Source organism: Pseudophryne corroboree, chromosome 4 (genome assembly GCF_028390025.1).
Source record: "Pseudophryne corroboree isolate aPseCor3 chromosome 4, aPseCor3.hap2, whole genome shotgun sequence".
Taxonomy (NCBI): domain Eukaryota; kingdom Metazoa; phylum Chordata; class Amphibia; order Anura; family Myobatrachidae; genus Pseudophryne; species Pseudophryne corroboree.
Window position 1 is genome coordinate 209,803,747 of NC_086447.1, and position 26,069 is coordinate 209,829,815.

The window sequence follows — 26,069 nt, forward strand, 5'->3', positions numbered from 1 at the left end:
AATGGAACCGAACCCGCTCATCCCTACTTTTTAGTAGCAGGATTTCAGCTGATATAATAGTTACTGTATGATGGGTCACTGAGGGGTTTGGGTCAGCTGCTGATGGGGACGAGAAGTATTTTCCAAATTGTATTTCTAGAGGCCACACCTCTCAGTTTTGTCCCCTCCAATAACTGGGTCTCACGGCAGGCTCAGCGGCCCTGTTTGTTTGCAAGATTAGTATTAATATACCAAATATATTGCCCAGAGAGTGATAAATTGCACGGTGATAAAGTACCAGCCAATCAGCTCCTGTCATGACACAGGCTGGATTTGAAAAGTAACAGTTAGACGGAGCTGATCGGCTGGTGCTATATCACTGTGCAATTTATCACTCTCCAAGGCTTGATAAATCTGGGCTATAATTCCATTAGATTCTTGGCAGTGATCAGGTATATAACTAGGAGTTACTATACTTCAATGCAAAATCAGAAACAGCTTTACATTCCCTAGCACTATTTCTATTGGCGTTTCTATAATGGGTGCAATGTGTGCGGTGCACACGGGCCCCTGGGTCCAGGGGGGGCCCACACCGCACACATTGCACCCATTTAAATACTTACCTAACCGGAATCCAGCGGCGGGCGCAGCGTCCGCTGCAGAAATCGCCACCAAAATGGCCACTGCGCATGCGCGGGTGCCATGTTTCCGGAGACTTGCGCATGCGCAGTAGACAGCGCCGTTCAGAGACAGTCTACAGCGCCGTTCAGAGGAGGAGGCCCACCCGGAGGTGCACACGGGCCCCCTCCTCTGTAGAAAGTAACGCCCCTGACTATTTCACTAGTTGGCATCTTCATATGTTTTAGGAGTGGTGGTGTGTTTAGTGCTATAATGGTTCTGCTGTCTGATGTGGCATTATTATAGTACCCATTAAATCTTTACACAGATTACTATGAATGTTTGTATACAAATACTGTACATCACGCAATACTCGTTTGGCTAAGGGGCCTTTTCATCATTCCTCTTGGGCCTGTTAATCATGCGTAAACACTAGTTTACTTTTCACATGTCTGAAGTAAATCCCCCAATCAAGGGGGGTGATTCAGAGCTGATCGTAGATGTGCTAAAAACAGCACAGCGGCAATGCTTTCACACCTGGCGAGTAGTTCAGCGGCGATGCTTTTGCACCTAGCGAGTAGCTCAGCGGCGATGCTTTCGCACCTGGCGCCATTTGAATGCCGTTGGCACGCACCCTCCACAACAGCCACTGCCTGACAGTGTAAACTTCCACTGATAGTAGATAACGGTGAAAGTGTTGGGAGATAGGACTTGCTGAATTACTCTGGTATTCACCACCACAACTTGCAGGAAGATGGATAATTAATTGACGAGGTCCAATCATCCCTCGATATTGAACAGACCCCTAAGTACAATTTCATTAACTTTTCCCCATATTTTAGAGGATATGGGAGTACCAACTCTAGGATAGGATCTGATTGAATGAACTGACCGCGTGGCTAAGAATTTGTGTAATCAGGTGTAATATGTTGTTCAAGTTGAGTGCAAGTTTATGCCTATCAATGAAGCCGTTCCTTGCTTAGTGATCAACTGGAGTTATGGTGACCCACCTATGGACACTGAGGACAATCAGTTGTATTTAAGTGTTCTAAATGAGAGGCCATCAAAATCCATGGAGAGCTTTATAGACTTTGGGGTAAATTGACTAGGATCACGTTTCAAAGCCAACATGTCTTCTGTGGTTTCAGCTGTTGGATTTGAAGGGCCAATAATATTAAATACAAAACATGTCTGATTTTGTATTTAGTATTATTGTCTCCTTTAATACAGCATCATTGACTGCATGTGCAGGCATACTGATACCAACAGACTACAGATTCAGGTTGCCTAATGCGGCATACTTATTTTAGTGATCAATCAGCCAACTGATGAAGCAATTTTGGCAAGGATGCACATTTACCAATCAGCCAAACGATATGCCTGGTCAGAAGAACCCTTTTAAATATGCCCGCCAAGTCGTGATGTCATTTTCAATGGTTCCTGCAGTCAACATATCATGCGGTTATTTGGTCGTCTGTTGGACAATGTAATATAACTGTGAAAGACGTCATTCACAGATTTTTTGTGTGTACACACTTGAAGATGGTTGGGACGATAAATCATTCATCGGCTGTATAGTCAATATATCATCCAGTGTGTACCCAGCATAAGAGTAGAGCAGAGTTGGTCAAGATAGAACACCTTGGCTTAATGATAGATTGGAGTTTTATTGAGAGATATCAGTGCACCAGCATGACAAGTCCAAACAGCTTATGGCAGCTCACAGAAACAATTTCCCTAGGCACACAAATAGGAATAAGGCAATTGATAAAATGGTGAGTGGGACAAATAATCTGCTGGACTGTAAGAGCTACCACACCTTGAACGCAAGGACAAGAATTTTTCCTTTGCTGCAAAGAAAAATCCATGTTATGTGCACCCTCTGGGACTTCCTGCATGGAGTTTCGGCAGTAATTGAATAGTTCCAACTTAGGGGGTCATTCCGAGTTGATCGCATGTAGCAACTTTTTGCTGCCCGTGCAATCAACTCAACAACGCTTATGGGGGAGTGCTTTTTTGCATAGCAAGGCTGCGATCGCTTGTGCAGCCCTGCTATGCAAAAAAATAGTTTTGTGTGGAACTAGACCATGATAACAGTTACTTACCTTGTCCCAGAATTGACGTCAGACATCCGCCCTCCAAACGCCTGGACATGTCTGCGTTGGACTCACCACTCCCAGAAAACGGTGAGTTGACACCCCGGAATGCCTTTCTGCTGTCAATCTTCTTGCGATCGCACCAGCGATCGCTTTCCTCATTCTTCTGGTCGTTGCCCGGTGATTTCAGTCGCTGGGAAACGATGCGCATGCGCCTTGCGGATGCCGCGCAGGTACAGAACCAACCCGTTCACACCGCTGCGACAATCAGCAGCGTGTGAATGGGTCGGAATGACCCCCTTAAGCAGAGCTTTAGCCGCACGGTTACATGTTAAGCCTTGTGGCTAATAGAATCTGCCCCTTTATGTATAGGTGAGTTTCACCTGTACACAAAAATAGTGGACTGCAAAACAGATCAGTGTTCAGTAAAGTTGCATATGGGCACAAAGGTAAATCAAGATTTATAGGGCTGCACACCAACATTTACCTGCAATAACTGAAATGATCCAAAAGTCCAGAAGATATCAAGGTGATAGCAGTGGTGGGATTCAAATAAATTAACAACCGGTTCTATGTCCTAATGACCATTTTAAGTATACCGAAAGGTAGTTTAATAATTCATGCATTTAATACTCAAATAACACCCATTATGCGTTATGCCACACACTGTAATGCCAATTACATATTATGATACACACAGTTATGGTCCTGACACCATTTTATGCCCACACACAATAATGCCACTTACATTGCCTGTGCGTTGCCAGGGGTTTCATGCGCGTTGCTAGGGGTCTCCTGTGCGTTGCCAGGGGTTTCATGCATGTTGCTAGGGGTCTCCTGTGCGTTGTCAGGGGTTTCCTGCGTGTTGCCAGGTATCTCCTGGCCGCTGCCCCAGTAAAGTTAAGAAGGGTGGGTGCGGACTTCAGTGGTTACTGCTAGCCCCCGCAGCCCCCGCAGTAGATTGAGACGCGCTGGGGGCTGCGGAAGCGCTTCTGTATCATAGCAGTCACAGCAGTGTAAAAAAAACACCCTCTTAAAATGCCCGCCGCCGAGGAGACAGGCGCTAGAGGTCAAATGTCACCTCTAGCATCTGTCTCCTCCTTGGCGGCGGCCATTTTTTGTTGTTTTTTTTACATTGCTATGGTACACAAGCACTTCCGCAGCCCCCAGCGCGTCTCAATCTACTGCGGGGGCAGCGGCGGCTAGCGCTACTGGGGCAGCGGCGGGTTCCATGGGTGCTCCTCGTGGTCCATGGGTGCTCGGGCCCGGGAGCACCCAGGCAATTAGCAACCGGTTCTAAGAACCATACCTAACTTTAGGTATCGGTTCTAAAGAACCAGTGCGAACCGGCTGAATCCCACCACTGGGTGATAGTATCTCTTGTCTGATACCAAGGTGATAGCATCTCTTGTCTGATACCAAGGTGATAGCGTCTCTTGTCTGATACCAAGGTGATAGCGTCTCTTGGGGGTTATTCCGAGTTGATCGCAGCGCAGCGATCAGGCTAAAAATCAGCATTTCTGCGCACGCGTACGGTCCGCAGTGTGCATGCGCGACGTACTTTCACACAAAACTATGCAGTTTCACATAAGGCCGAGCGACGCTTTTCAGTCGCTCTGCTGATCGTAGAGTGATTGACAGGAAGTGGGTGTTTCTGGGTGGAAACTGGCTGTTTTCCGGGAGTGTGCTAAAAAACGCAGGCGTGTCAGGTAAGAACGCAGGTGTGCCTGGGGAAACGGGGGAGTGGCTGGCCGAACGCAGGGCATGTTCGTGACGTCAAATTAGGAACCAAACAGTCTGAAGTGATCGCAAGGAAGGAGTAGGTCTGCAGCTACTCTGAAACTGCTTGAAAAAAAATCAGCACTATTCTGCTAACCTTTCAGTCGCACTTCTGCGAAGCTAAGATACACTCCCAGAGGGCAGCAGCTTAGCGTTTGCACTGCTGATAAAAGCAGCTAGCGAGCGATCAACTCGGAATGGGGGCCCTTGTCTGATACCAAGGTGATAGCATCTCTTGTCTGATACCAAGGTGAAAGTGTCTCTTGTCTGATAGCAAGGTGATAGCATCAGGGCCGGTTCTAGGGCTTTTTGCGCCCCGGGCGGGAAAGAGGGGCGTGGCTCATACAGGGGGCGTGGTCATTTACGCCCCCTGTACAGTAGTAGCGTCGCTGAAATGCTGTACGGTGCGTGATGACGTCATCGCGCACCGCACAGCAAAGGTCCCCTCCACGAAGGGAAACTAGACGCTACGCGTCTGGTTCCCTTCGTGGAGAGGACCTTTGCTGTACGGTGCGCGATGACATCATCGGGCACCACACAGTAAAGGTCCTCTCCACGAAGGGAACTAGACGCTACGCGTCTAGTTCCCTTCGCAGCGGGCAGCGGCAGCGGGACACAGCGGGCTGCGGGGGGCACAGCAGTAGCGGATCTTGCCATGGTGTGGTGCCCTCCGGAGGGCGGCGCCCCGGGCAAGAGTCCTGCTTGCCCGTGGCAAGATCCGCTACTGGATAGCATCTCTTGCTGATACAAGGTGATAGCATCTCTTGTCTGATACCAAGGTGATAGCATCTCTTGTCTGATACCAAGGTGATAGCATCTCTTGTCTGATACCAAGATGATAGCATCTCTTGTCTGATACCAAGGTGATAGCGTCTCTTGGGGGTTATTCTGAGTTGATCGCAGCGTAGCGATCAGGCTAAAAATCAGCATTTCTGCGCACGCGTACGGGCCGCAGTGTGCATGCGCGACGTACTTTCACACAAAACTATGCAGTTTCACACAAGGCCGAGCGACGCTTTTCAGTCGCTCTGCTGATCGTAGAGTGATTGACAGGAAGAGGGTGTTTCTGGGTGGCAACTGGCTGTTTTCCGGGAGTGTGCTAAAAAACGCAGGCATGTCAGGTAAGAACGCAGGTGTGCCTGGGGAAACGGGGGAGTGGCTGGCCGAACGCAGGGCATGTTTGTGACGTCAAATCAGGAACCAAACAGTCTGAAGTGATCGCAAGGAAGGAGTAGGTCTGCAGCTACTCTGAAACTGCTTGAAAAAAAAATCAGCACTATTCTGCTAACCTTTCGTTCGCACTTCTGCGGAGCTAAGATACAATCCCAGAGGGCGGCAGCTTAGCGTTTGCACTGCTGATAAAAGCAGCTAGCGAGCGATCAACTCGGAATGGGGGCCCTTGTCTGATACCAAGGTGATAGCATCTCTTGTCTGATACCAAGGTGAAAGTGTCTCTTGTCTGATAGCAAGGTGATAGCATCAGGGCCGGTTCTAGGGCTTTTTGCGCCCCAGGCGGAAAATAGGGGCGTGGCTCATACAGGGGGCGTGGTCATTTACGCCCCCTGTACAGTAGTAGCGTCGCTGAAATGCTGTACGGTGCGTGATGACGTCATCGCGCACCGCACAGCAAAGGTCCTCTCCACGAAGGGAAACTAGACGCTACGCGTCTGGTTCCCTTCGTGGAGAGGACCTTTGCTGTACGGTGCGCGATGACATCATCGGGCACCACACAGTAAAGGTCCTCTCCACGAAGGGAAACTAGACGCTACGCGTCTAGTTCCCTTCGCAGCGGGCAGCGGCAGCGGGACACAGCGGGCTGCGGGGGGCACAGCAGTAGCGGATCTTGCCATGGTGTGGTGCCCTCCGGAGGGCGGCGCCCCGGGAAAGAGTCCTGCTTGCCCGTGGCAAGATCTGCTACTGGATAGCATCTCTTGCTGATACAAGGTGATAGCATCTCTTGTCTGATACCAAGGTGATAGCATCTCTTGTCTGATACCAAGGTGATAGTGTCTCTTGTCTGATACCAAGGTGATAGCATCTCTTGGCTGATACCAAGGTGAAAGTGTCTCTTGTCTGATACCAAGGTGATAGCATCTCTTGTCTGATACCAAGGTGATAGCATCTCTTGTCTGATACCAAGATGATAGCATATCTTGTCTGATAGCAAGGTGATAGTGTCTTTTGCCTGATAGCAAGGTGATAGTGTCTCTTGTCTGATAGCAAGGTGATAGTGTCTCTTGTCTGATACCAAGGTGATAGCATCTCTTGTCTGATACCAAGGTGATAGCATCTCTTGTCTGATACCAAGGTGATAGCATCTCTTGGCTGATACCAAGGTGAAAGTGTCTCTTGTCTGATAGCAAGGTGATAGCATCTCTTGTCTGATACCAAGGTGAAAGTGTCTCTTGTCTGATAGCAAGGTGATAGCATCTCTTGTCTGATACCAAGGTGATAGCATCTCTTGTCTGATACCAAGGTGATAGCATCTCTTGTCTGATACCAAGGTGATAGCATCTCTTGTCTGATAGCAAGGTGATAGTGTCTTTTGCCTGATAGCAAGGTGATAGTGTCTCTTGTCTGATAGCAAGGTGATAGTGTCTCTTGTCTGATACCAAGGTGATAGCATCTCTTGGCTGATACCAAGGTGATAGCATCTCTTGTCTGATACCAAGGTGATAGCATCTCTTGTCTGATAGCAAGGTGATAGTGTCTTTTGCCTGATAGCAAGGTGATAGTGTCTCTTGTCTGATAGCAAGGTGATAGTGTCTCTTGCCTGATAGCAAGGTGATAGCATATCTTGTCTGATAGCAAGGTGATAGCATCTTTTGCCTGATACCAAGGTGATAGCATCTCTTGTCTGATACCAAGGTGATAGCATCTCTTGTCTGATACCAAGGTGAAAGTGTCTCTTGTCTGATAGCAAGGTGATAGCATCTCTTGGCTGATACCAAGGTGATAGCATCTCTTGTCTGATACCAAGGTGATAGCATCTCTTGTCTGATACCAAGGTGATAGCATCTCTTGTCTGATACCAAGGTGATAGCATCTCTTGTCTGATAGCAAGGTGATAGTGTCTTTTGCCTGATAGCAAGGTGATAGCATCTCTTGGCTGATACCAAGGTGATAGCATCTCTTGTCTGATACCAAGGTGATAGCATCTCTTGTCTGATACCAAGGTGATAGCATCTCTTGTCTGATAGCAAGGTGATAGTGTCTTTTGCCTGATAGCAAGGTGATAGCATCTCTTGGCTGATACCAAGGTGAAAGTGTCTCTTGTCTGATAGCAAGGTGATAGCATCTCTTGTCTGATAGCATGGTGATAGCATCTCTTGTCTGATACCAAGGTGATAGCATCTCTTGTCTGATACCAAGGTGAAAGTGTCTCTTGTCTGATAGCAAGGTGATAGCGTCTCTTGTCTGATAGCAAGGTGATAGCATCTCTTGTCTGATACCAAGGTGATAGCATCTCTTGTCTGATACCAAGGTGATAGCATATCTTGTCTGATAGCAAGGTGATAGTGTCTTTTGCCTGATAGCAAGGTGATAGTGTCTCTTGTCTGATAGCAAGGTGATAGTGTCTCTTGTCTGATACCAAGGTGATAGCATCTCTTGTCTGATACCAAGGTGATAGCATCTCTTGTCTGATACCAAGGTGATAGCATCTCTTGGCTGATACCAAGGTGAAAGTGTCTCTTGTCTGATAGCAAGGTGATAGCATCTCTTGTCTGATACCAAGGTGAAAGTGTCTCTTGTCTGATAGCAAGGTGATAGCATCTCTTGTCTGATACCAAGGTGATAGCATCTCTTGTCTGATACCAAGGTGATAGCATCTCTTGTCTGATACCAAGGTGATAGCATCTCTTGTCTGATAGCAAGGTGATAGTGTCTTTTGCCTGATAGCAAGGTGATAGTGTCTCTTGTCTGATAGCAAGGTGATAGTGTCTCTTGTCTGATACCAAGGTGATAGCATCTCTTGGCTGATACCAAGGTGATAGCATCTCTTGTCTGATACCAAGGTGATAGCATCTCTTGTCTGATAGCAAGGTGATAGTGTCTTTTGCCTGATAGCAAGGTGATAGTGTCTCTTGTCTGATAGCAAGGTGATAGTGTCTCTTGCCTGATAGCAAGGTGATAGCATATCTTGTCTGATAGCAAGGTGATAGCATCTTTTGCCTGATACCAAGGTGATAGCATCTCTTGTCTGATACCAAGGTGATAGCATCTCTTGTCTGATACCAAGGTGAAAGTGTCTCTTGTCTGATAGCAAGGTGATAGCATCTCTTGGCTGATACCAAGGTGATAGCATCTCTTGTCTGATACCAAGGTGATAGCATCTCTTGTCTGATACCAAGGTGATAGCATCTCTTGTCTGATACCAAGGTGATAGCATCTCTTGTCTGATAGCAAGGTGATAGTGTCTTTTGCCTGATAGCAAGGTGATAGCATCTCTTGGCTGATACCAAGGTGATAGCATCTCTTGTCTGATACCAAGGTGATAGCATCTCTTGTCTGATACCAAGGTGATAGCATCTCTTGTCTGATAGCAAGGTGATAGTGTCTTTTGCCTGATAGCAAGGTGATAGCATCTCTTGGCTGATACCAAGGTGAAAGTGTCTCTTGTCTGATAGCAAGGTGATAGCATCTCTTGTCTGATAGCAAGGTGATAGCATCTCTTGTCTGATACCAAGGTGATAGCATCTCTTGTCTGATACCAAGGTGAAAGTGTCTCTTGTCTGATAGCAAGGTGATAGCATCTCTTGTCTGATACCAAGGTGAAAGTGTCTCTTGTCTGATAGCAAGATGATAGCATCTCTTGTCTGATAGCAAGGTGATAGCATCTCTTGTCTGATACCAAGGTGATAGCATCTCTTGGCTGATACCAAGGTGAAAGTGTCTCTTGTCTGATAGCAAGGTGATAGCATCTCTTGTCTGATACCAAGGTGAAAGTGTCTCTTGTCTGATAGCAAGGTGATAGCATCTCTTGTCTGATACCAAGGTGATAGCATCTCTTGTCTGATACCAAGGTGATAGCATCTCTTGTCTGATAGCAAGGTGATAGCATCTCTTGTCTGATACAAAGGTGAAAGTGTCTCTTGTCTGATAGCAAGGTGATAGCATCTCTTGTCTGATACCAAGGTGATAGCATCTCTTGTCTGATACAAGGTGATAGCATCTCTTGTCTGATAGCAAGGTGATAGTGTCTTTTGCCTGATAGCAAGGTGATAGTGTCTCTTGTCTGATAGCAAGGTGATAGTGTCTCTTGTCTGATAGCAAGGTGATAGTGTTTCTTATCCGATGGTGGTGGTGGTGTGCTGTACTGTTATCCAGTCAGAGTCCACTGAGTGATGATCTCCTACAAACCAGTGCCCTTAGGATCCAGAATGGTTAGAGAGGAAAGGTGTGCTTCCTTCCTACCAACATGTAGCCAGGTAAATGTTTGTGGAATTCCAGAAGTAATCACTAGTCAGTCTGCTCTAGAGGGGAGATGTATCAAATCTTCTTTACAGTGGACAAGATGCCAATAGAAATTAATCAGCATCTAGCTATTATTTTATAAGACATACTTGATAAATGATAACGAGTGAGAAGACAGAGTTACTTTAATAGACCAGCTACCCTACTTGCCTACCCTCCTGGAAAAGCCGTGAGGGTCCCAAAAATCGTGTGGAGCTCCCAGCCCCCCAGAAAGTTGGACAAGTCTCCCGTTTTTCCTTCTGCCCCCTGTGTCCACCCCCCCTCATCCACCCACACAGAGCACTAGTGGGTGGTCTGAGTAGGATCCGATTTGCGTCATCGTAGCTCCGCCCCCCACTATACAGTGCCTGTACTGCATGTGAATGCCCTGTACACACTCATTAATAGAGGAATCACTAGAAAGATGACAAAACAACTCGTTTCTAACCACATGGCAGTAAAGTTTTAATATATGGGGCTAAATGTAATAACGTGAGCTGCCAGAGGTGCAGGTCTCTATACAATTCTTTCTGTATTTTAAAGTGGCATTCATTTACAAGACAAAACCAACCTGGTTTTGCCTTGTAAATGATTGCTGCTTTAAAAATACGGGCAAACTCGCACAAAGGGCCTAATTCAGGTTGGATCAAAAAACGCGAACCAACCGCAAAAATTACAAAAAAGATGTGGGTGCATGCGCAGTACCCGTCCTGCGCATGTGCCCACATTTTCTGCAGGAGTGGCCGCAGAAAACGCTACTGTCTCTAACTTTCAATCAGGCAGAAGCGGTCGCAGAGGAAGGGGGGAGGAGGGCGGCAACACTCCATTTCCTAGGCAGAGATGGAGCGTTGTGGGGGTGGAGGCACCCAAACGGGCGTGGTGTAGTTGAAATGGGTGCATGGCATGGGCATGATCGCGGCGGCTGCGTGACGTCACATGCAGCCGCCATGATCAGAAACATGGAAGCAACCTTCATTTCTGTTATCAAGCAGAAATTGCAATGTGATCACAATTTCTGCTTGATGAAGGGGGGAGGCGGCGGTCAGCATGCTGGGTGCAGGGCCGTCTATTCGTATGGGCTCAATGGGCTCTTGCACAAGGGCCCCAGGAGTGTAAGGGCCCTAGGCTGATAGCTGAGGGTCCCCTCTTTCAAGGAGTATAAGATTTTTGAAAAGCGGCCCTAGGAACCGGAGATATCCAACTTCAAAGCAGTGGTCTCCATCCAAGCCTGTTAATTGCTCTTCCCAGCCAGATCTCTCGGGCTATGTCTGACTTAGAGTTTTTCTAAGGGTATACTACAAAAGCTGTGACTCTCCCCTTTTGGTGGACACTGGCAGCTTGTCTCTACTATGCCCAGAACCAGAGATATCTCACTTCCAGCAGCTGGTCCCTGCTCCAGCTCCGCACGCCTAATATGCAGTTTTATATATTCGTTGGTGGATTGCTCTGGCTCCTGAACTCTGATCTCTAAGTCCCCAGTACCTCCTGTAAGGTGTTCCCAGTACCTCCTGAAAGGTGACACTCTCTATTGTTTTACCCCATTCAAAGCTAAGAAATCTTTTTTTCAGGAACTTGAGATATCTGCAGTCAAGCAAGCTGCCCTCCCACCAGAAAATGCTGAATATTAAGCCCACTCCAGTATCAACCCCTCCCCTACGTATTAAACACCCCATACCACCCTGGAAGCTCCCTTCTACAGTTTACTGTTCTCCCTCTTGCCCCATCTGTGCAGTAAAGGAGTAATTAGCAGAATTTACTGCTCCAGGTCCTACATGCTGAGTGGAAGATAGAACACCCCCTAACTCCAGCAGGACATCAAAGCTGCCGCTGATAGCACCCCCCACCCCTACCGCTGGAGGATGGGTAGGGGCCCCAGTGCATTGCTGTGCCCAGGGGCCCACACTGCTGTTAAGAAGGCCCTGGCTGGGTGGCCTTGCCCTGCGATCGGCAAACAAAAGGATTGCAAATTCTGCTAATTAGCAGAATTTGCAATCCACAAATGTCTGGCAGCTCGCAGTCAGGATGCAGTCAATTTACCTACAATCAAAATCCAGACGGTCAAAGGTGGTCATTCCGAGTTGTTCGCTCGCAAGCTGCTTTTAGCAGCTTTGCACACGCTAAGCCTCCGCCTACTGGGAGTGAATCTTAGCTTATCAAAATTGCGAACGAAAGATTCGCAATATTGGGAAAAGACTTCTCTGTGCAGTTTCTGAGTAGCTCGAGACTTACTCTTCCAGTGCGATCAGTTCAGTGCTTGTCGTTCCTGGTTTGACGTCACAAACACACCCAGCGTTCGCCCAGACACTCCTCCGTTTCTCCAGCCACTCCCGCGTTTTTCCCAGAAACGGTAGCGTTTTTTCAAACACTCCCATTAAACGTCCTGTTTCCGCCCAGAAACACCCACTTCCTGTCAATCACATTCCGATCACCAGAACGAAGAAAAAACCTTGTAATGCCGTGAGTAAAATACCTAACTGCATAGCAAATTTACTTGGCGCAGTCGCAGTGCGAACATTGCGCATGCGCAGTTAGCGGAAAATCGCTCCGATGCGAAGAAAATTACCGAGCGAACAACTCGGAATGACCACCAAAATACCAACAACCATTGACCGATGGTCCTAATACAAACAAGGTCAAAATTCCGACTTTTAAAATGTCGACAGATCAAAATATCGACATGAGTTTTTCATGAATTTTTTAATTGAAACTGACTTGTTCATACTTTACCATCCCAGTAGACGTTGAGTGGGAATATAATAGTGTGCCAACCACAGCGAGGCACCAAGCCCGAAGTGCGCGCTCGCCATGCGAGGGGATGCGGTACACTTATATGGTGTCCATGTCAACCTATGTCTAAATGCACACAAAAATTTTTTTAACTTGTGTGGACTTTTTGACCTGTCGACATTTTAAATGTTTGTATTTTGACCATGTTGACATTTAAAATGTCGGTATTTTCACCATGTCGGTATTTTGACCTTGTCGGTATTTTGACCATCTGTCAATTGTTGTCGGTATTTTGACTGCCGGGATTTTGATTGTAGGTAAATCATACTGATCCCTCACAGGCTTTTAAATGTAGCCCATGGTATGTGTTCTAAATATATAAGGGATATCATGCTTCATGACTATGTAATAAAAACAGTTATGCCCAGGATGTAGATCTTTTATGGCTCCCATACACTTGTGCGATGCCCCATGACGCGACATCGCGGGGCACTGCACCGGCAGTTCAGGTGTGATGAAATCACACCTGAACTGCCAAAGTGATTACCATGCGATCATGCGATAGATCGCATGGTAATCACGTGATGGGCACGTCCCCGCCGAGTGAGAGCAGCCTCTGGCCGCTCCCGGCAGGTGCCTTATCGCACATCGCAGTGCAATATATTGCATGTGTTAAAAAAAACGAGTTTTATGGTAAGAACTTACCTTTGTTAAAACTCTTTCTGCGAGGTACACTGGGCTCCACAAGGAATGGACAATGGGGTGTAGAGTAGGATCTTGATCCGAGGCACCAACAGGCTCAAAGCTTTGACTGTTCCCAGAATGCATAGCGCTGCCTCCTATATCACCCCGCCTCCCTGCACAGGATCTCAGTTTTTAGTTAACCAGTCCAATGCAGTAGCAGGAAAAGAGACGACAACAGTTAGTAGCCACAACACCGCATTCTCACGACAGGAGACGTGTCAGCGGCTAATGCCATAACCAACCCAAAGAAGCTACGTACGTCAGGGTGGGCGCCTTGTGGAGCGCAGTGTACCTCGCAGAAAGAGTTTTAACAAAGGTAAGTTCTTACCATAAAACTCGTTTTCTGCTGCGGGGTACACTGGGCTCCACAAGGAATGGACAATGGGGATGTCCTAAAGCAGTTCCTTATGGGAGGGGATGCATTGTAGCGGGCACAAGAACCCGGCGTCCAAAGGAAGCATCCTGGGAAGCGGCAGTATCGAAGGCATAGAACCTTATGAACGTGTTCACAGAGGACCACGTAGCTGCCTTGCACAATTGTTCAAGGGTCGCACCATGTTGGGCTGCCCAAGAAGGTCCAACAGACCGAGTAGAATGGGCCTTAATGTGATCAGGAGCAGAGAGACCAGCCTTCACATAAGCATGTGTAATCACCATTGTAATCCATCTGGCCAGAGTTTGCTTGTGAGCAGGCCAGCCCTGTTTGTGAAACCCAAACACAACAAAAAGAGAATCAGATTTCCTAATAGGAGCAGTTCTCTTCACATAGATACGGAGAGCCCGTACCACATCCAAAGACCGCTCTTTGGGAGACAGATCAGGAGAAACAAGTGCCGGAACTACAATCTCCTGATTAAGGTGGAACGAAGAAACCACCTTAGGTAGATAGCCAGGACGAGTCCTAAGAACCGCCCGGTCACAGTGAAATATCAGATATGGGGAACTACAGGACAAGGCACCCAAATCCGACACTCTTCTAGCTGAAGCATTAGCCAGCAGAAACACCACCTTAAGGGAAAGCCATTTAAGGTCAGCTGAACCAAGAGGTTCAAACGGAGACTCTTGTAACGCCTCCAAAACCACTGACAAGTCCCAAGGAGCCACAGGCGGGACATAGGAAGGTTGGATACGCAACACGCCCTGAGTAAAGGTATGCACATCAGGTAATGTCGCAATTTTTCTCTGAAACCACACCGACAAGGCAGATATTTGAACCCTGAGGGAGGCCAGACGCAGGCCTAAGTCCAGGCCCTGCTGAAGAAAAACCAATAACTTGGCTATACTAAACTTGGAAGCGTCATAGTCGTTAGATGCGCACCAAACAAAGTAAGAATGCCAAACCCTATAGTAAATCCGAGCCGAAGTCGGTTTCCGGGCCCGCAACATAGTTTGAATGACCGCCTCAGAAAAGCCTTTAGCCCTTAAGACGGAAGCTTCAAGAGCCACGCCGTCAAAGACAGCCGGGCTAGGTCCTGGTAGACACAGGGGCCCTGAACGAGGAGGTCTGGGCGTTGTGGAAGTAGAATTGGACACTCTGACGATAGGCCTTGCAGGTCTGAGAACCAGTGCCGTCTGGGCCATGCTGGAGCTATGAGAAGCAGAATTCCTTTTTCTTGCTTGAACTTCCGAATTACCCTGGGCAGGAGTGACACCGGAGGGAACACGTATGGCAGCCGAAACCTCCACGGTACCGCCAGCGCATCCACGAATGCTGCTTGAGGATCCCTTGTCCTTGCTCCGAAGACCGGAACCTTGTGATTGTGTCGAGACACCATCAGATCTACATTTGGAAGGTCCCACCTTTCCACTAGGAGTTGAAACACTTCTGGATGGAGGCCCCACTCGCCGGCATGCACGTCCTGACGACTGAGAAAGTCTGCTTCCCAATTCAGGACTCCCGGAATGAATATTGCTAATATGGCCGGTAGATGGCGTTCTGCCCACTGTAGAATCCGTGAGACTTCCTTCATTGCTAGGCGGCTTTGAGTGCCACCTTGATGATTTATGTAAGCCACTGTGGTGGCGTTGTCCGACTGTACTTTAACAGGACGGTTCTGAATTAAATGCTGGGCTAGGTTCAAGGCATTGAAGACCGCCTGCAACTCCAGAATATTGATCGAGAGGAGGGACTCCTCCTTGGTCCACCGCCCCTGAAGGAAGTGTTGCTCCAGCACCGCGCCCCAACCTCTTAGACTGGCATCTGTCGTCAACAGTACCCAGTCGGATATCCAGAACGGACGCCCCTTGCACAGTTGTTGGTCCCGGAGCCACCAGAGCAGCGACAGACGGACCTCCGGAGTCAATGAGATCATTTGAGACCTGATCCAGTGAGGCAGGCCGTCCCATTTGGCTAGAATCAGCCTCTGGAGAGGGCGAGAGTGAAATTGAGCGTACTCCACCATGTCGAATGCTGACACCATGAGGCCCAGCACCTGCATCGCCGAATGTATCGACACTTGCGGACGAGATAGGAAGCAACGAATCCTGTCCTGAAGTTTCAGGACTTTCTCCTGAGACAGGAACAACCGTTGGTTGTGAGTGTCCAATAGTGCTCCCAGATGCACCATGCTCTGAGCAGGGATCAGGGATGACTTCTTCCAGTTGATGAGCCACCCGTGGGCTTGCAGAAACCGGACCGTCACATCTAGATGATGCAGGAAAAGTTCTGGGTAATTTGCCAGGATTAACAAGTCGTCCAAATACGGCAGTATCCTGACCCCTTGACGGCGGAGTACCACCGTCATCACCGCCATGACTTTTGTAAAGACTTGCGGAGCCGTTCTTAAACCAAAAGGTAACGCCCGAAACTGGTAATGGCAGTTGCCTATCGCAAATCTCAGGTATTGCTGATGAGACATTGCTATAGGAATATGCAGGTAAGCATCCTGTATATCCAGGGAGACCATGAAGTCCCCAGGTTCCAAGGCCAGAACTATAGAGAGAAGGGTTTCCATTCGGAACTTGGAAACCTTCACAAACCTGTTCAATGCCTTGAGGTTGAGAATGGGCCGGGAGGACCCAGTGGCAAACGCAGGATTTGCATGGGGGGGTTTCCAGAACTGGGTGGAGCCAATCACGGGGGTGGGGACTGAGGTGACCCAGTATATGCTAGGTCCGTAAAACTAGTGTGTGTGTGTGTATATATATCCTACACATATGTATACCGTATATATACACACATATATATATATATATATATACACACACACACAAATACATACATACATACATACATACATACATATACACATATACATAGCATATTAAACATGCATACATATATATATATATATATATATATACATACAGTACACGTATATATACACATATATCTATAGTGTGTGTGTGTGTGTGTGTTTATATGTACAGTATGTATATATATATATATATATATATATATATGTATATATATATGAGAAGGCAGGGGAGAAGAACAAGCGCCATATGGTATAGTATTTTGAATAAATAGGAGTAATGTATACGTATATAAGAAATAAGTACCGGATAGATTCTTGAGATTTAGGCCTGTCTGTCTCCCTAAATTCCTTGTGGCTATTCCCCACCTAGGAGACAAAAGATCATCGCCATATGGTGTAGTAACCTCAGATATATCTTGGGGTACCCTCCCCTATATTTTATGCGTACCAGAAGAGAGTTTCAATATAGCATATAGGATATATTTATATCCAAGTAGATCAAGTCGGTCCAGTATGATGTAATGGCTGAATCAATCGACTGCTGCTGCCTTATATATTATTATTATCAGAAAAAAAATTTTTAATCCACAAAATAATAATATACAAATACAGATAAAAAATAATAAATAAAACAAATCAGAAAATCTTAGCTGATTGGTATAGGCAGTAGTCAGGTCAGTCTCAACGCGTTTCGCCTCCAGGGCTTCCTCAGGAGAAGCCCTGGAGGCGAAACGCGTTGAGACTGACCTGACTACTGCCTATACCAATCAGCTAAGATTTTCTGATTTGTTTTATTTATTATTTTTTATCTGTATTTGTATATTATTATTTTGTGGATTAAAAATTTTTTTTCTGATAATAATAATATATAAGGCAGCAGCAGTCGATTGATTCAGCCATTACATCATACTGGACCGACTTGATCTACTTGGATATAAATATATCCTATATGCTATATTGAAACTCTCTTCTGGTACGCATAAAATATAGGGGAGGGTACCCCAAGATATATCTGAGGTTACTACACCATATGGCGATGATCTTTTGTCTCCTAGGTGGGGAATAGCCACAAGGAATTTAGTGAGACAGACAGGCCTAAATCTCAAGAATCTATCCGGTACTTATTTCTTATATACGTATACATTACTCCTATTTATTCAAAATACTACACCATATGGCGCTTGTTCTTCTCCCCTGCCTTCACAGAATCTTATGACTGAACATACCTAAGTCATATTCTGAAGAACTGAGCAGCCACCAAAGAAGTTTGGGAGGTGTTTTCTGACGGAGTATCTACAACTGACTTAATCCAAACAGCAGGACCTTTTTTGACGACCCTTTGTTTTTTAAAAGGAACATTTGGACGTGAGACTAAGCGCACTGACCTAAAAAACTCTCTCTACATGTATATATATATATATATATATACACATGGATATATATGTACTATAATTAAAATAAAGTCAACTTTTATTAAGCACTTGCAAGTGCCACCAGGAAGACAGCAGGCTGCAGAGGATGCTAAACAGCCATTAATAATACTCATGGAACCCATTCGGTTTCGGGACTAGAAACAGCAGAGAATAGTACCCCCCGGCCCCTCTGCGCAAGAGGCACCTGTACTATGACTCCTGTATCCAGGAGGGTCTGTACCACCGAATGTAGAGTGTTTGCCTTTGTCTTGTCCAACGGAACATCTGTCTGGCAAAATCGATGAGGGGGTCGGTTTTTGAAGGCTATGGCGTAACCTCGAGTGATGACTTCCCGTACCCAGGCATCTGAAGTGGTCTTCAACCATTCCTGGGTATGTCCTAGAAGCCGGCACCCCACCCTGGGATCCCCCAGAGGGAGGCCCGCCCCGTCATGCGGCAGGATTATCTGTCATGGAAGCTGGCTGACGGGCAGTCCAGGCTCTTTTGGGCTTAGGTTTACCAGGTTTGGAAGTGCGGGCCTGCTTGTTGTACGCCTGACCTTTTGCTTTACCTGAAGGACGAAGGGGGCGAAAGGAAGTACCTTTAGCCTTCGACACAGAAAGAGCAGTACTTGGCAGACAGGCAGTTTTGGCAGTAGCCAAGTCAGCCACAATCTTATTTAAATCCTCCCCAAACAGAATATCTCCCTTGAAAGGGAGTACCTCCAGGGTTTTTCTAGAGTCCAGATCCACAGACCAGGATCTCAGCCACAATATCCGGCGAGCCAGGACTGACGTAGTAGAGGTCTTGGCTGCCAGGATACCGGCCTCAGAAGCCGCCTCTTTAATATAACGAGAAGCTGTGACAATATAAGACAAGCATTGTCTAGCATGGTCAGAGGAGATTTTAGCATCTAACTCCAAGGCCCATGCTTCAATTGCCTCTGCAGCCCAAGTAGCTGCAATAGTGGGCCTTTGTGCAGCACCCGTGAGGGTGTAAATCGCTTTCAGACAACCCTCCACACGTTTATCCGTAGGCTCTTTTAACATAGAAACATAGAATTTGTCGGCAGATAAGAACCACTTGGCCCATCTAGTCTGCCCCTTTTTTTTTTTAATATTATTTTTATCTCTAACCTTATTTGATCCTTATTTCTTTGTAAGGATATCCTTATGTCTATCCCATGCATGTTTAAATTGCTCTACTGTCTTAGCCTCTACCACCTCTGATGGGAGGCTATTCCACTTGTCCACTACCCTTTCTGTGAAATATTTTTTCTGCAAATTTCCCCTGAACCTCCCCCCCTCCAGTCTCAGTGCATGTCCTCGTGTCCTATTGCTTCTCTTCATTTGGAGAATGCTTCCCTCCTGGACTTTGTTAAAACCCTTGATATATTTGAAAGTTTCTATCATGTCCCCCCTTTCCCTTCTCTGCTCCAAACTATACATATTGAGATTTCTTAGTCTTTCTGGGTATGTTTTGTGATGTAGGCCATGCACCATTTTAGTTGCCCTCCTTTGTACAGTTTCTAATGTATTAATATCCTTTTGAAGATATGGCCTCCAGAACTGAATACAGTATTCTAGATGAGGCCGTACCAATGACCTATACAGTGGCATTATTACTTCTACCTTTCTGCTGCTGATTCCTCTCCCAATGCAGCCAAGCATCTGACTAGCCTTCCTCATTGCCTTGTTACATTGCTTACCTGCCTTTAAGTCATCTGAAATAGTGACTCCTAGATCCCTTTCCTCCTCAGTAGTTTCCAGTATAGTGCCATTAATACTGTATTTAGCTTTAGGATTTTTGAGACCCAAGTGCATGATTTTGCATTTTTTGGCATTAAACTGTAATTGCCAGACTCTTGACCATTCCTCTAGTCTACCTAGATCCTCAATCATTTGTTTTACCCCACCTGGTGTGTCTACCCTGTTGCATACCTTTGTGTCATCTGCAAAAAGGCATACTTTCCCTTTAATGCCATTTGCAATGTCACCAATAAAGATATTAAAAAGCACTGGTCCAAGTACAGATCCCCGGGGTACTCCACTGGTGACATTTCCCTCCTGTGAATGCACTCCATTTACCACAACTCTCTGTTTTCTATCCTTCAACCAAGATCTTAACCATTCAATAATCCTAATATCCAATCCCAAACTTTCAAGTTTATTTAGCAGTCTGCGATGTGGAACTGTGTCAAAAGCCTTACTAAAGTCTAGATAAGCTATATCCATGGCTCCACCTTTATCCATCACTTTAGTCACACAATCAAAAAAGTCAATAAGATTTGTTTGACATGATCTCCCCCCAGTGAATCCATGCTGTTTGGGATCCAGTAAATTGCCGGATTTGAGATAATCTACAACTCTTTCTTTTAAGAGTGTTTCCATCAATTTCCCTACTACTGATGTAAGACTCACTGGTCTGTAGTTGTTTGCCTCTTCCTTGCTTCCACTTTTGTGCAGTGGGACTACGTTTGCTCTTTTCCAGTCCCCTGGAATTACTCCTGTAGCTAATGACTGGTTGAATAATTCTGTCAATGGTGCTACCAGCACCTCTTTAAGTTCTTTTAGTATCCTTGGATGTATCCTATCTGGCCCCATAGATTTGTCCACTTTCAGCTTTGAGAGTTCTGTTAGGACCTTCTCCTCTGTAAATGTACTTGTTTCATTTTCCTGAATATCCCTGCAACTTAACTGTGGCCCCTTCCCCTCTCTTTCAGAAGTAAATACTGAGCAAAAATAATCATTAAGATGATCTGCTATTAAATTGTCTCCTTCAACAAGACTCCCAGTGTCCGTCTTTAGTTTTATAATTCCGCCTTTTGTTTTTCTCCTTTCGCTTATATACCTAAAAAAAGTTTTGCCTCCTTTACCCACTGACTGGGCCATTTTCTCCTCAGCTTGTGCCTTTGCACATCTGATTACCTTCTTTGTCTCCTTCTGTCTAACAAGATATATCTTTTTGTCTTCATTATTTTGTGTCTGCTTATATTTCCTAAAAGCCATCTTTTTTGCTCTCACAATATTTGCTACTTCTTTTGCAAACCACACTGGCTTCCTTTTCCTTGTGTTTTTCCTAACAGTTTTGATACAAAGGTCTGTTGCCTTCAATATTGCACATTTTAATGTTTCCCACCTCTCCTGCACTGTTTCCAAGTTCATCCACTCTGCCAAAGAATCGCTTACACATTTTCCCATCCCTACAAAATCAGCCTTCCTAAAATCCAACACCTTTGTTTTTGTATGGGACGAGTCAGTCTCTGTCTTAATGCTGAACCATACTGCTTGATGATCACTGGATCCCAGGTTTTCACCCACTTTTACGTCCGATAATCTGTCTCCATTTGTAAGTATTAAGTCTAATATTGCGTCTTTCCGAGTGGGCTCCCTCACCAATTGGTGGAGGGATGCTCCCTGAAGGGAATTTAAAATGTTCCTACTTCTAGTGGAACTAGCAACAGACACCTCCCAGTTTACATCAGGAAGATTAAAGTCTCCCATGATTATTACCTCTCCTTTTAATGCCATTTTAGTTATGTCCTGCAATAGGTTCTTGTCAAGTTCCTCTTCCTGACCTGGTGACCTGTATATCACGCCAATACGAATAATCAACTTTTCCCCTGTTTCTATGGTCACCCAAAGGGCCTCAGTTTTTTCTTCAATACTTTGTATTAATGTAGTATTTATGGCATTTTTTACATACATTGCTACCCCTCCTCCGATTTTTCCAATTCTGTCCTTCCTAAATAAAGTATATCCCGGTATAGCTATGTCCCAGTCATGATTTTCATTGTACCATGACTCTGTAATTGCCACAATGTCTAGATCATCCCTTGTCATTATTGCAGTTAGTTCTGGGATTTTATTTCCTAAGATCCTAGCATTTGCACACATAGCTTTTAGAGTTTTGTTTGTGCTTTTTCTGTTCCTAGCTATGTTCTTCTCTCTGCCTATTTTTATTTGGTTTTGATCTGAATTATCTTCTGTTGCTGTGGATATGTGTCCTATTCCCTTTGCCTGCAGAAACAATACCTCTGTGTTGGGGGAGCAGATTTCTTTATTCCTGTTTAGAGACGTGACGGTGGTGACCGGTAGAGCTGAGGAAACCACCATCCTAGCCACATGTGAGTCCACTGGAGGAGGCGTTTCCCAATTCTTAGACAGCTACGGCGTGAGGGGATAGCGAGCCAGCATCTTCTTTTGAGGCACAAACTTCGTACCCGGGTTTTCCTAGGGTTCCTGACGTATATAAATTAGGTGGTCAGAGTGAGGTAAAACTTGTTTAATCACCTTCTGACGCTTGAACCTATCTGGTTTCTTAGGAGGAACGGATGGCTCGGGATCATCCGTAATCTGTAAAATTAAGTTAATAGCCTCCAAAAGATCAGGAACATCCACATGTGAACCACTCTCCCCATCAGCCGTATCTGAGTCAGAACCTGTGGGGTCAGTGTAAGTGCCGTCTTCATCCAACGAGGTGTCAGCGACAGCAGTGGATTGTGAGGAGACAAGCGCTCGCTTAGAGGACCCCTTGAACGTAGGCGAGCGACGGTCAGACTTTTTAGTAGTCAGGGACTGGTTCAACTTCTTTATTTGAGCAGATAAATTGTCAGCCCACGGCGGGTTAGCTGCAGAGACCACAAACAGTTGCACCGGCATTGGGGGTCCCATAGGGGGTGTTAGTTTATGAACTAGCGTATGCAGAAGCGTGGAAAAAGCAGCCCACGGCGGGTCATTATTTGCCCCCGTTGCCACCGTCCCACTGGGGGGCAAGGAGCCTCCAGAACCAGAGCCCAAAGCTGCTATATTCTTCTCATAGGTATCTGTGGCTTCAGCAACACTGGCAGTGTGTTCAGCCCCAGAACCGTTACCCTCAGAAGCAGACATGATATAACTTGCAGTATGAGGTAACACAGTACAATTTGTCAGCAGCACAATACCTCTAGCCCAAACCCCTGCGTAGTGTAGTCAGCACCAGCAGAGATAAAGGAGAGATATGGTGACTAAATCACAGAGAAAAATACGTAATACAGTATATCTTTGTGAAAATCCTATATTAGATAAAACCTGACGCACCAGGCCCCCTAAGGTTATAGAATATAGGGATAGCAGGTTGAGTGAAAGACACGAAATGGACACCACTCAGCTATCAAATGCACACACAAATAGTCACAGTCTGTACAATGCAGAGGTTATTACTAACAATAATACTGCACTGGACTAGCTTACACAGCTATATAATAACAGATATAACAGTACACAGTAGAACTGGATGTATATCACAGGGTGATTGTACTAGGAAACCCTGACTAAGTGCACTCTTTCTTAACTAACACTGACTAAAAAAGGCAGGTAGAATACTTAAGGGTCTTGTAAAGTCACAGCACTGACAACCAGACGGCTTTACATAGGAGGATTTGCCCAAGCATTCCCAGGAACAGTGAGCTGAGGGATAATGGCACCGCAGACACTGCCCGGGAGTGAGGGAGAGACAGATATGCAGCTCCAGGGTGGGAACATTTGCAGAAAATGGAGCCCTGGGGCTGGGAGAGGGGCTTCAGGTCCAAGCTCTATCCCCCTGCTGGCAAAACCACCGGGTACTGCGGGTTCTAATAAAACGGTTTATAGAGAAAACCTGACCAGTCCCATGCCCTGGTGATCTAGTGGGATCGCCTGTACTGCCACAGTGTCCACCACCAGCGAGTGCGGCCCGCCTCCAACTGACCGCGCCGGATCGCGATAAAGATCGGGTCCCGCAAGCGGGACCCACTTACCACCTCCCGAAGCGCGGCCACGCGATTCCGGAGAGCCCCCGTCGTGTGTGCCTGACAAGAAGAAAACCGGAGCCTCCTGCTGTAGTTACCCGGCAACCAGGGCTCGGGAGTGTACAGCGCCGCTGGGGAGAGCCGGAGCTGCAGCCGTGAATGTCCACTGATATGTAACACTGCTGCTGCCTTTGAAGTCTTCACTTTTTTCCTCAGAAAAAAAGCTCTTCTTAGGGCTGCCTGGAGCAGCCCCTCTGTTAAGTGCCTGCTACTGCAGCACCAACTACAAAACTGAGATTCTGTGCAGGGAGGCGGGGTGATATAGGAGGTGGCGCTATGCATTCTGGGAACAGTCAAAGCTTTGAGCCTGTTGGTGCCTCGGATCAAGATCCTACTCTACACCCCATTGTCCATTCCTTGTGGAGCCCAGTGTACCCCGCAGCAGAAAAACACATGCGATCACACTGCAATGTGAGAAATATTATGTGCAGCATAAACTATCATGAGGCGCAACATTCGAATGGCGTGCCCGCGCATCGTGTCTCATGGTACCTTAAATGTGCATACAATCATTCGATTTCTCTCACAGATGCGGTCGAAATCAAAGGATAGCACCTAATATCTCACAAGTGTATGGGCACTATTAGAGCATCTCATTCTCCTGTGCACAAGACATCATAGTGTTCTTTAGCATCTGTGATTCCCAAACTATGTGTTGTGTTACCCTCCTAAAAGAACTGAATAGCATTATACTAAGTGACTTCAGTATGTATGTTTTAGTAAGTACATCTAAACTGGTGACTACAGGGGATTCCCTGACTCATATATAGTAGATTAAAAGTGTTCCTACTGTTTAATGCCATAAAACCCTAAAAGACACTGCCACTCTGTGTTCCAAGTTCTCCTATTAACTGTTGTCCACTTTAGCATTGTTGTGACAAGTGTGTAGGAGTGCAGCATTGTGGTGTAGGAGTGCATCGTTGCGATAGACAGACTTGAGTTATGGAAAAGAGCAGTGATATTAAAGTGTGACTCATGCAGACTTCATAAAAATGACAAAATGCTACATAAGATGTCTAGCATGAGAGTAGTAAATCAAGTCCTAATATATTTACTCAAGCTGAAACCGTTCCTACATAGGGCATAGAAATAGATATTAAAGGCCTTTATTGTTTATTATAAAGAGACTAAAGTATAGTATGTGCAGACTATAATCAACACAGGAGGTCATCCATTACATAGGTAGTGAACCATCATCAATGCACCACCTATGGTTGTGTATGCTTCATCCCATGTAATATGACATAGAAGCAAGTCATTATCCAGTAATGTCAGATGTTTGTGCCTTGATATTACTACTACCTGGGAGCCCTACAGTTGCCTCTATAACATTGGCCTGTGAGCCAGATGCAGCCCACAAAGGCATTGGGTGCATTACCTGACAGGGGGGGCCTGAGTCAATATTAATGTGGGAACCAATGTATATTCATTTATTTCTGTGGGAGCTAATGTTTTTGATGTATTTCTCCTGTGAGGGCCAATGTGTTGTTGTTGTTGTTGTTGTTGTTGTTTTTTACTGTGGGGGCCAATGTGATTTTTTAAATGGGTGACAATGTGTTTTCATTTTTCCTGTGGGGGCCAATGTATTTTTTTTTTCCCGGTGGGGGTCAATATGTTTGCCTTTTCCTATAGGGGCCAGTGTGTTTGGTTTTTTTCCCTGTCATCAGCCAATGTGTTTGGATTTTCCTATCGAGGCCAACATGATTTATTTTTTTCTTGTGCAATGTTTTATGTCTGCGCATACATCTGAGTTGCGTATGCATCGTGACAGTGTTTGTATAGAGTCGCAGTACAAATTCAGATGCACACATGAAGAAGTGTATTAGAAATGTGTTGGACATTCCAGGACGGTTACAGGGGGTTGGCTAATCATATGCAAATACAGGAGCGGATTGGGAACAAAAAGTGTCCCTGGAAAAATTTGTGCTAGTGGCCCAACATGGGCAGCACCAGAGGTGTAAGGTCTAGCCAAGGGCCATGGCAGCAGCACCCTCCCCCCAAGACTTTCTAGATAGTGGGCATGTCCAGCATCAAGGGGGAAGTTAAAAAGAACTAAAATATTATGAGCACATTATATGATACACCTTCAGAATTTAGGAAACTATATCATTCTTTAGAAAGATATTTTCTTGCTTATTACACCAACCGTATCCCAATCACTATTCAATCAATCTTATACTGTATGTCAGCCAAGCAGGCAGACAGAGCATACACTAGATCATCTGCAATCACAGGC